A 12729-nucleotide genomic window follows, 5' to 3' on the forward strand; every position below is an offset into this window, starting at 1 on the left:
GAATCGCGCAAGCCCAAAGGACAATTTCCCATTACCACACATCGACACCCTGGTTGATAATACAGCCAAGTATTCACTGTTTTCGTTCATGGATGGTTTTTCGGGGTATAACCAGATCAAGATGGCGCCAGAAGATATGGAAAAGACTACTTTTATTACATTGTGGGGCACATTTTGTTATAAAGTGATGTCTTTTGGACTCAAGAATGCTGGGGCAACATATCAAAGGGCGATGGTGGCACTTTTCCATGATATGATGCACAAGGAGATTGAAGTTTATGTGGACGACATGATCGCGAAGTCCGAATCAGAAGAAGAACACGTCCTCAACTTGAGAAAGTTATTCGAGAGATTGAGGAAGTATAAGCTTAGGCTGAATCCCGCCAAAGTACATTTGGAGGAAATCCGGGAAATTGTTGGGCTTTATTGTCAGCCAGAGGGGGATAGAGGTGGATCCAGACAAAGTGCGAGCGATAATGGAAATGCCTGCGCCTAAAACGGAAAAAGAAGTTCGAGGGTTTTTGGGTAGATTGAATTACATTGCTAGATTCATCTCCCACTTAACTGCTACTTGTGAACCACTGTTCAAGTTGTTACGAAAGAATCAGGCTGTGGTGTGGAATGAGGATTGTCAGGCCGCTTTTGAGAGAGTCAAACAATACTTACAAAACCCTCCTGTATTACGTCCACCAGAACCAGGAAGGCCACTCATTTTGTATTTGACTGTATTGGACAAGTCAATGGGTTGTGTGTTGGGTCAGCATGATGAGGATGGCAAAAGAGAGCACGCTATATATTACTTGAGCAAGAAGTTCACAGACTGCGAACAACGATATTCATCGTTAGAGCGGACTTGCTGCGCATTGGCGTGGGCCGCTCATCGTTTAAGGCAATACATGTTGAGTCATTCCACATGGTTGATATCCAAGATGGATCCTATCAAGTATATTTTTGAAAAGCCTGCTCTTACTGGAAGGATAGCTCGATGGCAGATGCTATTGTCAGAGTACGACATCGTATATGTCACTCAAAAATCTGTCAAGGGTAGCGCACTAGCAGAATACCTGGCTCATCAACCCCTTTGTGATTATCAACCAATGCAACCTGAATTTCCTGATGAGGATATCATGGCTCTATTCGAAGAGAACAAAGAAGACCGAAACGAAAAAGCGTGGACGGTGTTATTCGACGGAGCCTCGAATGTGATGGGACATGGAATAGGGGCAGTGCTTATCTCCCCAGAGCGTCAGTATATACCAATGACGGCAAGGTTGTGTTTTAGCTGCACAAATAACATCGCTGAATATGAAGCCTGTGCCATGGGTATTCGAGCAGCAATTGAGTCTAAGGCAAAAATTCTGGATGTGTATGGAGATTCGGCTTTGGTCATCCATCAACTGAAAGGAGAATGGGAAACTAGGGATACAAAATTAATTCCCTACCAAGCTTACATCAGGGGATTAATGGAGTATTTCGATTCCATCACATTTAACCATATACCTCGAGAAGATAATCAATTAGCAGACTCACTGGCCACCTTGTCGTCAATGTTTGAGGTTGATCAAGATGCAGAATTACCAAAAATCAAAATGAAAAGCCATGCAGAGCCAGCATATTGCCACTTCATCGAGGAGGAGTTAGACGGTAAGCCTTGGTACTTTGATATCAAGCGTTATCTTAAAACCCGAGAATACCCTGAGGATGCGTCTGAAAACGATAAAAGAGCACTAAGAAGGTTGGCCGGCAGTTTCATCTTAAGTGGGGATGTTTTATACAAGAGAAACCATGACATGGTCTCCTCAGATGTGTGGATGCAAAGGAAGCCGAGTTGATATTGAAAGAAGTGCACGAAGGTACATTTGGTACACACATGAATGGACATTCGATGGCTAGGAAGATCTTAAGAGCTGGTTACTTCTGGTTGACCATGGAAAACGATTGTTGCATACACGTGAGAAAGTGTGAGAAATGTCAGATATATGCAGATAATATCAATGTGCCACCCACTACTCTGAACGTGTTGTCTGCACCATGGCCATTTTCGATGTGGGGAATAGATGTCATCGGAGCTATAGAACCAAAAGCGTCAAATGGACATCGCTTCATACTAGTCGCAATCGACTATTTCACCAAGTGGGTTGAGGCTGCTTCGTATGCCAACGTGACTAGAAAGGTTGTGGTTAGATTCATAAGGAAGGAGTTGATCTGTAGGTATGGGCTACCTAACAAGATCATCACTGATAACGCTACCAACCTGAACAATCAGATGATGGCGGAGTTATGTGAGGAATTCAAAATTCACCACCATAATTCCTCTCCTTATCGTCCAAAGATGAATGGGGCAGTAGAGGCTGCTAACAAGAACATCAAGAAGATTGTGCAGAAGATGGTGGTCACCTACAAGGACTGGCACGAAATGCTTCCTTTCGCTTTGCACGGATACCGCACATCAGTACGAACATCAACTGGGGCCACGCCGTTCTCGCTAGTGTATGGGATGGAAGCGGTACTTCCATTTGAGGTCGAAATTCCCTCCTTACGCGTGTTAATGGAAACTAAGTTAGAGGAAGCTGAGTGGGTTCAAACCCGATTCGACCAACTCAACCTTATCGAAGAGAAAAGGTTAACAGCAGTGTGTCATGGACAGCTGTATCAAAGGAGAATGAAAAAGGCGTTTGACAAAAGGGTGCACCCAAGAGAGTTTCATGAAGGCGAACTGGTGTTGAAGAGGATTTTGCCCATCCAAAAAGATCATCGAGGCAAGTGGACCCCAAACTATGAAGGGCCGTTTGTGGTGAAGAAAGCATTCTCTGGTGGGGCACTAATTCTCACAAGGATGGATGGGGAGGAATTACCGTTACCGGTTAATTCTGATGCGGTCAAAAAGTTCTATGTATGATGATTCGTGATAGGGTTGCCGTTAGCGAATATTAACATTGCCTTTTAAATTGTTGTAATCTGTGTTATTTCATTCAATAAATACCGCATATTAATTTTTGTTCATACTTTCTGAAATTATTGCATGTCGCGCTGAGCTGTTTAGGTAAATAAAGAGGAATGAAAACGAAAATAATTGAACGAATGTCAATAAAAGCATCACGGGTATTCAGTCGGCTTAGCTCGGTCCTGGTGGGTGTCGTAAAAAAATAAAAAAAAAAAAAAAAAAAAAAAAAAAAAAAAGAAAGCAAAAGAAAAGACACATGTTGAATTCGTTGTCAATGAGGTTGTCAAGGGCGTAGTGTTTTCGAAAAGCAAAAGCAAAATAAATTTTGAAAATACCAAAGTTGGGTCTTCTCCTGATGCAAGGTTTCGGGGGTAACCATCGTTCTTTTCCAGCTAGAGCATCTGCATTCATACTACTTGAACCCTCAACCTTTTCATTTCCCATTAAAACAAAGGGTTGTCATGAATACAATACTGGGGCAGTGTTCATCATGGTACACATCCCCAACGATCTGTTGATTGGGAGATAAAAAAAAAAAAAAAAAAAAAAAAAAAAAAAAAAAAAAAAAAACAATGAAGTCGATGTGTCAACCACTACCGAGTTTTATTCCAGGGCTAAGGTCGCGAGAAAGTAAGGTAAGCAAAGATTCAGAGTGACGTGTGGCCATTTTTTCTTTATCCAAACGTTAAAAGAAGTTTATCCAATTGCACCCCTTTTGAGCCATAAATTATATTTGTTTTCATCACCCCCGACAAGAATCATTAGCACATCGATGTCAACCTAAAGGGTACATCAAGGGCATCCGAAATCAAGGAGGGGATTTCTGAAAAAAAAAAGAGAAGAAGGAAAAAGAAATAAAAAATATATAAAGTCTCAAAGAAGTACACAACAGAGACAACGAAGCAAGCGACCCAAAAGGGGAAGAAAAGAAAGAAAAAAACAGCAATGAAAAAAAGGATGCCCGAAGTTTCAAATCTTTAGGATAGTTGACTCGACACCTTGCAAATGATTCTTGTTGAAACAATTTAACCGCCAAACACTTATTTGAGCCTTCATTATCCATTTCTTTCAAAACCCTTTGACCTTTGGCCACGGTACAAGCCAATAAAAGTCCACGCTGACTGAAGACTGTTTGTCCTAATCTTTCTCACGATTTTAACCCTGAAACGAAATGATGTGGTGAATGACACAATCACTCAAAAGAAAAGAAAAAAAGAAGGAAAGAAAATAAAAACATCAAAAAAAAAGACAAAAAATGTGAAGTCTCCCCGTCAATCAAGAATCGCCAAATTGGGGCAATCCTTCCTACCTGAACCTTTCAATTCTCCAAATCAAGTTTACTATACGCAACAAAGTTGGGGCAGCCCTTGCGGGCCATGCGTGTGTAGATACTAATAACACCTCCCAAAGTAAGAAAAATTCAAATGCTAACCTTACCCACAGGTAGTCATTCAACCATCTGCCTTTCGTACTCATCTCCCGCACCTTTTCAGGTTCAAGCTAGTGCTAGAGGGAATTTGAACCCCTAGTTACGTTCGCTTCCTTGCATCAAAGAACCCACTGCTCCTTGCCATTATTTTGACTGAATGCATTTCGAACGTACATCGCGTTTGACGTCAACATCGACAACGGATTCCATGCATAGAATTTTCAAAAAAAAAAAAAAAAAAAAAAAAAAAAAAAAAGAGGTGTAAGAAAGAGAAAGCGAGAGCAAAAGAAGGGAACGAAACCAATGGCTCATATGCATTCATGCACCATCATAACATAACATCATTTCATAGAAAGCAAAAAAATTTCAAAAATCCGTAAGGGAAATTGAAGTGATGAAAAAGGTTAGCAGACCTTTATATCTAAATCTCTCTAATGTTTTGCTCAGTATCTACCAATGTTTCTTCAAAAAAATCTGAATCCCAGAGTTGTTTCTACGATAGCTCACCTCACACACAGTCATCCATAGGGTTTGTACACCCTCCACGAGGTTAGTACACCTCATAGCATTCATCCATAGGGTTTGTACACCCTCCAAGAGGTTAGTACACCTCACATCATCACTTCCATAGGGTTTGTACACCCTCCACGAGGTTAGTACACCTCATATCATTCATCCATAGGGTTTGTACACCCTCCACGAGGTTAGTACACCTCATAGCATTCATCCATAGGGTTTGTACACCCCCAAGAGGTTAGTACACCTCACATCATTCATCCACAGGGTTTGTACACCCTCCAAGAGGTTAGTACACCTCACATCATTCATTCAGGGTTTGTACACCCTCCACGAGGTTAGTACACCTCATATCATTCGTTCAGGGTTTGTACACCCTCCACGAGGTTAGTACACCTCACATCATTCATTCAGGGTTTGTACACCCTCCACGAGGTTTGTACACCTCGTTCCCCTCGGGCACGGTTTTGGTTTGACGTTTTAAGCCCAGTCTTGTCTGGCGCCTCTAGTTTTTCTTTGATTTTGGGCTCCTCTGCTCGGCAATGATCGTTTATGCCGCAATCTCACATTCTTCATCGATTTGTTTAACTTATGTTTCGTTTTCATTTTGCCTCCTTAGAAATCCAGACGAAATTAGTATTTCTATCTTTACTTATCTTTTACTAAATAATATGAAGACATTACATTGTCATATTATCTAGTAAAATCTAAGTAAAGAGGGGCAGCTGTCAATACCCAATTTCGTCCGGATTATTTTTATAGTTTTATTGCATTTTGGTTGTCACATATTTAACCTTTTTATTATTCATTTACCTATTTCTTTTTTAGTTCTATTTATTTTATCTTATTGTTTTATTACCCTTTTTCTTTATTGCTTATTTTGTTTTTATTCTATCTCTTTCATTTATTTTACTTTTTTTTCCTATTTATTTATTTATTATTTATTTTTATTTTCTTTTAATTCTTCGTTTTCATTTTAATTCTTATTTTTCTTAAATTTTTATCTTTTCATAATTATTATTAGTTAAAAGGTTTTAAAATAAAAAAAATAAAAAAAATATATAAATATAACAAATGAAATGAATCAAAAATGAGAAAAGGACAAATTGGCGAGGGGACACGATGGAGGAAAACGGTTTCCTGCTGTGGGAGACAAACTGGTTTTGGGAGCAGGCAAGGACAAGGCACGTTTTGGGATGGCAGAGACGTTTTGGAGCCTGCATGGCACATACACGATTTGATATACGGAATGGCAGGGTGGCACAGAAAGCAGAGAAAAGCATAGAGAAAGTGGGATTTTGGGAGGAGCTACAGGGGCCTTCATCAAAGGAGAGAAATCCATTGCTGGAGAAAAAAAAAAAAAGAAGGGGAGGAGGATTGGACACGGCGTCTTCGAACCTTCATCTTCGATCATCATCCAGAGCATCCAGCATTTTTACAGCAAAGAGAAAGGAGAGGTCAGCCACTCAAGGGAGAAGGGGGGTTTTCCTGGAGATCTTCACTACCAGCACCAACTTCACTCGCAGTTGCAGCAGCCACCAGAGACGCCAAGCAATAGCATAGGAGCTCCAAGAGGTAAGCAACTACTTCACTCGTTCATATTGTCCTGTATGATGGAATGAACACTGGAGCTTTTATGGTTGCTATTGCCTTTTTATACTCGTTATTGCGTTTTTTACACTTGATATTGCTCTGTTTAAGATTGGTGTATTTGAACCTTCACCATCGTTTCCGGCTACTATAGTAACCAACACCCTTTCAGCCACCCTTTTCTTCCACTCCCAATTTTCACCCTTCAAGTTTCCCTTCATTTCCAATCAACAACACCTTAACCCACAACCTTCACGCTCCCACTTCTAACTTCCGCCATCTTCATATTCATCTTCATCACCTTCAACTCCGTCATCCACTATACCTCCAACGTCTGCCCATCACCCCGTGAACCCGTCATCCTCCTTCACGCAATCACCGCCGCTCCCCACTTCATCATCTTCATCCCCGAATCAGCCTTCACCTTCATCACCACCAAAACAGACTCACCACCCCAGCCTCATCCTACCCTTAACCATCTTCATCCATTTCCCTACTCCAACCTTTGTCTCCCTCCCTCGCAAGCTTCCATCAACCCCTCTGATTCTCCACTCTTCTCCATCATCTCCAGCACCCGTGAACACCTCCATCGAGGAACATAACCCATCATCCACTACACCTATCATCGCACAAAAACACCCTTAAGGCCTCCACTTCACTCTGCAGATACCTCCTTCATCCATTCCCAACAACCCAAACACGCCCCACGACCTTCAACAAGAGACCAATGCTCTCTTTGCAGAATCCAAACCTGTAAACTGATATCCTTCATACACAACCCCATACCAATGCCATTTTCCTGTGTGAAAAATAATTAATCCAAGCACCCACCGAGGCTGTCGCCGTTATCACTGGCGCCGAATCTGGAGCTCCCCCGGCAACCGCGTGTGTTGGCGATTGAGTCTGGGTCTTGCGTGAAGAAGAAAGGGAGAGGAAGCAGAAACCCGTCTTCGAGCCGCGCGAGAAGAGAAAGAGCTTGCGGACTCGGCTTGAGCTAACGAGGGCTCCGGTGGCACAAGCGGTGGTCGGCGCTGGCATAGGCGACGGTGGGCCTGCGGAGAGAGCAAGAGACCTTGGATCTCTGGGAGAGTGTTGGGTCTGAGTGGGTGAGGAATGGGGATGGGAAGGCGGAACCCCTAGGGGAATTCTAGGTCAGAAACCACCCGGGTGGGCCAAGCCCAGAACGAACGCGCGTTATTTGGCCTTTTCCGAGCGTTCGTCCTTTCCCACATCTTCCAAACGAACGCTCGTTCGTAACGAGCTTTCAATATTCTTCCCAACGAACGCTCGTCCAGAACGAGCGTTCGTCATCCGTCATCCACATCTTCTCAACGAGCACCAATCTTCCTTCCCAACGAACGCCTCGTAAAGAACGAGCGTTCGTCGCTCGCATTCAACTCCAAAACGAGCGCTCGTCCACAACGAGCGCTCGTCATTCAGCCTCGTCCACAGCGAACGCTCGCATTCAACTCCACAACGAGCGCTCGTCATTCAGCCTCGTCCACAGCAAACGCTCGCATTCAACTCCAACCGAACGCTCGTCCACAACGAGCGCTCGTCATTCAGCCTCGTCCACAGCGAACGCTCGCATTCAACTCCAAACCGAACGCTCGTCCCCAAAGAGCGCTCGTCGTTCAGCCTCGTCCACAGCGAACGCTCGCATTCAACTCCAAACCGAACGCTCGTCCCCAACGAGCGCTCGTCATTCAACCTCGTCCACAGCGAACGCTCATCATTCAACTCCAAACCGAACGCTCGTCCCCAAAGAGCGCTCGTCATTCAGCCCCTTTCCCAGAATCCGTTCGTCATCCAGTCTCGATCTTCCCAACGAACGCGCATCCCAACGAGCGCTCGTCCTTCAGCCCCTACCCTAACGAACGCTCGTCCCAACGAACGCTCGTCATCCACCCTCCTGTTCTCAACGTCCGCTCGTTATCTCTCCCATTGAACGCTCGTCATCCAGATTCCCACCAACGCTCGTTCGTCCTCCTCATTCACAACGAACGAACGCTCGGTCTTACTCTCATCCTCAACGAGCGTCCGTTAACACTCGTTCGTCCTCGTCATTCGCAACGAACGCTCGTTATCTCACATTCACCCCCAACGTCCGTTCATAAATCCCCTAACGCTCGTTATTTGTTTGTTTTTTCTTATTTTATTCTATTTATTTTGTCTGTCTTATTTCATTTGTTTTATTTATTTTTATTTATTATTTTATTTTGTTCTATCTACTTATTCTAGATATTTACTTTTCCTAAATATATATTTAATAATGCAATATTTACAATTTAAATAAAGGAATTTATAAAGATATGTTTTTAAAGGTTTAGGCACATGTGTGATCGCACGCATCGTCCTTGTGCTGAAAGCCTTTTCTCTTTCTTAAATAAAATTACAAAGATATGTTTTGAAGGTTTAGGCACATGTGTGATCGCACGCATCGTCCTTGTGCTGAAAACCTTTTCTCTTTCTTATTTAAAAATTACAAAAAATATGTTTTTAAGGGTTTAGGCACATGTGTGATCGCACGCATCGTCCTTGTGCTAAAAACCTTTTCGCTTTCTTAATTAAAATTACAAAAAATATGTTTTAGGGGTTTAGGCACATGTGTGATCGCACGCATCGTCCTTGTGCTGAAAACCTTTTCGCTTTCTTAATTAAAATTACAAAAAAAGTAAGTTTTAAAGGTTTATGCACATGTGTGATCGCACGCATCGTCCTTGTGCTAACAACCTTTTCTCTTTCTTAAACAAAATACAAAAAAGGGTATAAAATCTTCAAAAACCCGAAAACATCAACAATTTTAAACAACAAATAGTCTTGCTACCCAGAACTACGTGATCCTTGATTCTCCATCAAAAGTGGAGATACGTAGGAGCAAGGCTAGCCCTTGTCAGGTTCACTTTCCCAAAAATCCAAATTTATCCGTAATCATTTTCCAAACAAATTTTCTAAACAATTTCAAACAAATTTTCAAGCAGTTTTTAAAAGAACTACGTAACCCTGATTTCTCATTTTGAATGAGAATACGTAGGAGCAAGGTCAATCCTTGTCGGGCCCAGAAAACTAAAAAATATGTTTTGTTTATTTTAGAATTTTATTTTAGGGGATAGTAAACATTTTGACAATCACATCATATTCGTGCATTTAGTTAAAGGTACTGCCTTAGGGCAGGCGTTGTGGGGTGCTAACACCTTCCCCACGCGTAACCGACTCCCGAACCCAATCTTTGGTTTTCGTGGACCGTGCTTTATCGTTTTATGGTTTTTCCGTAGTTTTCCAGAATAAACTATGGTGGCGACTCCAAAATCTCTTTTCAAAACCCGCGTTTTTCTTTTTTGGATCGTCGTCCCGTCGCGATTCCGGTTGCGACAGATATTATAAATATTAATGCTTTTTATATATAAAATAAAATAATAAACTCTTGTACATGACATATCTTATATATTTTCAAAATAAAAAAAATCATAATAGTTGAATTCATAAAAATTAATAAAAGTTAACATAATTGGGAAATATAACATAAGCTATATTTGATTCAAATACACATAAATGATTGAGAGGGCTTTTAATTTAAAATATAAAGTTATTATATTTATAGATATTTATCTTTATATTATGGTGTCTAATTTTTTTAATTATACTTGTACTTTATACTCAATGGTCAAAGTCACAGTTGATCATCCAAATGGCCTAAAGTGAGAACATTCAGGTGGTTGATCGTGGAAATGTTAACATAAGTCCAAAGGCACATGCTCGCTTTGACTATATATATAGTCAAACTCGAACATAACGATTGAGAAACTAACAAAGAGTAGGATTTATGGATGACAAGTAAACCTTCCTATGAGTATTGTTTGAACTTGTTCTGTTTTTACAGATAATCCTCGTAATGCATGAATATTGGTATGAGTAATACACGACTTTCCAATTGGATGTGACGATGGAGATGTACAAATCCCCTATCTCTGCCCCCATGCCTCTCATAATACTCATCCATGTCATATCCCTACACCAGTTTAAATTATTAAAATACTTATAGTCTATTTAAGTAACGGTTAGTTGCTAAACTAGCGACAAATACACCGGTCACAGTGTAATAAGTGACAAATTTCATTTTATCCCAAGAGACTTGTGTAACACTCGACAATTCTTGCACTCAATAAGTCAATTAGACGACATAAATCACAAAAATATTAGAAACTTTTTTTGACATTTTCAATAGAATTATTAGTTTACAATAAAATATGACATAAATTATTTAAATTTTGTTAAGACTAGAGTTCATCCACTTCATTCTCTTACATTAATAAACATTTCAATTCTATATTCATGTTAAAATCAACTCACAATTATACTACAATCCTATCCCTAAGCATATGATCACTCATCAAGTTTCAATCACTTGAATCTTCAACAAGTGAAATCGTTTATTAGATTTAAAAATATAAAATTACTAATAAAATAGAAACATCCATTAGGTGTTCAATTTGATGTAAAGTTCAAGTTATATTTCTTAATTCCTCAATAATCACAAACTAAGCATGAAATAAGTTCACATTAAATATTAATACATGAAAAATGAATATTATCCATAATTAAAAAAACATATATTATTAATAACACAAAATTATACAAAAAGAAAATTCATGTGTTAACGGAAGACATAAAAAAAAGTAAGATTTTATCTTTTTATTGATTGTTTTACTTTAATAGTTATCTCAAACTCTAGTCTTACATATGTAGTTCCATTAAACAATCCGATAAAAAAATTGATTATCCAATATCATTATACTAAAATCAAACATCCTTTTTCAAATATATTTTTAATACGAAATTAAAGAACTTCTACATTAATAATACGTAATTTAATTTCTTTTTAATTATTAATTTAAAACAATCAATTCTATATTTATTTCATTCGGATAACTTTTCACAGTCATGCTCTTTTAAAATAAATAGTTTTCACGTACATTTAATCGTTTATATTATAATATTTTTCACGTACATTTAATCTTTTATGTTATATTAAATATTCATGCTTCACCTTTACTCATATTTTAATATTTACTCATATTTTAATAGTTTTTTTTTAATATTTTTTCTTCACTTTTGAGTCTTCTATACATAATCGGTGATATATGTAAAAGTAATTTAACGCTAAATATTCAATTTCAGTCTAATATAAATAAACATAATTCCAACTAATTTACATTGAGAATGTTAATCATTCTCGTGTGAAAAGAAAATATACAATAAATAAGAATATTAAAAAAAAGTAAAAATATTTAAATATAAGACATACAAAATATTTAATTAACTATATTACTTAAACATAATTACACAAAAATTGTGACAAGAAAAAAAATTAGAAATATATATATATATATATATATATATATATATATATATATATTTGTTAATTTATGTAAGTTTTTTTAGTTACATTTTAATTAAGTGTTTCAAATTTTAGTAAAAAAAAATCTTATTAATAGAAAAAAGATATACTTTAAATATAAAGGTAATTTAAAATAAAAAAAATAGAAAAGGGTATTTGAATAATTTTCATTTTCAAAACTAAAAAAAACAAGAAACCTCATACCCTTACTCACCTTTCTCCCTCATTGCTCGTTCCTCTCAATCCTTTCTCTTTCGTCTCTCTCACTCCAACATTTTTTTTGTCATAGTCCCATAATGCACTTATTTATCATGCAATTATTTACATAAAGAATAAATGATAGTTATTTTTTTATATTATACCTTCATTCATCAGAATCATCATGTATGTCAAATATGTTAGCTTTTAAGATTGAATAACAATGTAGAAGTTTTACGTTTTCGCTACATATGCTTATGAAACTTTAAAACAATTGTTCCTTATGTGCTGTAATATTTTGTACAGACAACATTTGTTGGTCTGACATAAAGACATGTGTCTTTTGCTATTGTGTTACCAATTTCTGATTAAATGTTATCTATTTCATCTTACTTTCCAAAAATTTTCATATTTTGTTAGTTTAATGGACATTAGCTCTCAGATTGAAATTTGGACTTTTGTTTGAATCACGTCACAAGAATTTTTGTTTCCTTTTTTGCAGGTTGAATCACGTCACAACTATTAGTTCTAAAATTTAAAAACGAAATTTAATAACAATCATAAGAAAAAAGATATAATACAACCCGAAAATCAAAAATCAACATCAACATAATTAATTATTTTGTTATTAAAGTAACAAACAAATAAACAAAT

The sequence above is a fragment of the Vigna umbellata genome, chromosome 2 (assembly GCF_029865625.1).
Source record: "Vigna umbellata cultivar VRB3 chromosome 2, Vumbellata_1.0, whole genome shotgun sequence".
Taxonomy (NCBI): domain Eukaryota; kingdom Viridiplantae; phylum Streptophyta; class Magnoliopsida; order Fabales; family Fabaceae; genus Vigna; species Vigna umbellata.